At 35.9% G+C, this 1,215-nt stretch overlaps 1 pseudogene; it reads left to right on the top strand.

Moving 5' to 3' along the window:
- Positions 1-605: 605 nt before the first annotated feature.
- Positions 606-750, top strand: LOC116899927 (annotated as a pseudogene).
- Positions 751-1,215: the final 465 nt, after the last annotated feature.

The raw sequence follows: 1,215 nt of genomic DNA, 5'->3' as shown, positions 1-1,215 counted from the left end.
ATATGAAAGTGCTTTTAATTAAAGATAATTAGAATAATAGTCTATATTTAAAATAATTACACATTTAAAAGACGAATGTAAAATGATGGGAACTTGGCTATAAAATTTTAACATGAACAATATCAAGGCATAATAGTATCTTGTCTTTATGAACATGCCTTTTTGTTAATCTCTCTTTTTACCTCATTTGCCCTTCTTTTGTTTCCAGGAGAAGAAATTCTCCCTAACTTATAGGCCTTGATTTAACAGGTAGAGAAAAAAAATTATTGGAAATATATATATATATATATATATATATATATATATGACAAAGTAACAAACATAAATTCCCCACAGAAATAAAACTTTGAAGGAATGGATCCCCTGAAATATTAATGTTTAGATATAGATAGATACATATTTAATGTACAACAAGTCTGAGTGATTCTCACATTAATAATACTTAAAAGGAAATAGAGCTACAAAGTCCATCTAAGAAGAGAGGCCTTAAGTATGATGTAGGTAGTGATAAAATGAAAAACAGATTAACACAGCAAGAAGCGCTCATATCCATAACTAAGTTAGCAAGGTATTTTTAAAATGAGGATAACCAAAGTATTCCCATCACACTTCTGGCAGGGAATATACCAGGATCAGGAAGGTGGCTTTCCTAGGGCAAGGCTCTCCCATTGCACATGGGATGTGGTGATCCCTGTGGTTTTATTGCAGGATCTTTGATCACATCGCAAACCCCAAGGTTGTGTCATTTACTGAAAATCCCTGTTTCTTGTTGTGGTGCGGCTCAGCCCTTATCACACACCTTTAATCCCCCGATTGGTATTCAAATATGTCCTTAGTACACACTTTTAATCCCACACAATGAAGGTAAAACTAGTTTATTGAAGGAAACAGCCGTGCTCGAAAGTGATGCCTCATCGAGTGGCAGACAAAGTGATGAATCAGAGAAAGATCTGACAGAATAGGATATGCTTAACTCTTACACACAGAGAGAGAAAAAGGAAGCTACTTGAGGAGCAGTGCAGAGGGAGGAGGAGTCAGTTTTGCTGGGACAGTTATAGAGAGACGGCTTACAGAGAGAACAAGCTAGTTATAGATGAAGGCAGAAAGCCAGAAAATGAGAAGGAGCTAGAAGATTAGAATAGACTTCTAGAGTTAGTCTGAGGCCAAGCAGAGTAATTCAGAAATTGAAAGAAGCCAGACTGAAATCAGTCAGCT

This window comes from Rattus rattus, chromosome 4 (genome assembly GCF_011064425.1).
Source record: "Rattus rattus isolate New Zealand chromosome 4, Rrattus_CSIRO_v1, whole genome shotgun sequence".
NCBI classification, from domain to species: domain Eukaryota; kingdom Metazoa; phylum Chordata; class Mammalia; order Rodentia; family Muridae; genus Rattus; species Rattus rattus.
The sequence above is the reverse complement of the archived record's forward strand: the minus strand, read 5'-3'. Positions and strand labels throughout refer to the sequence as shown.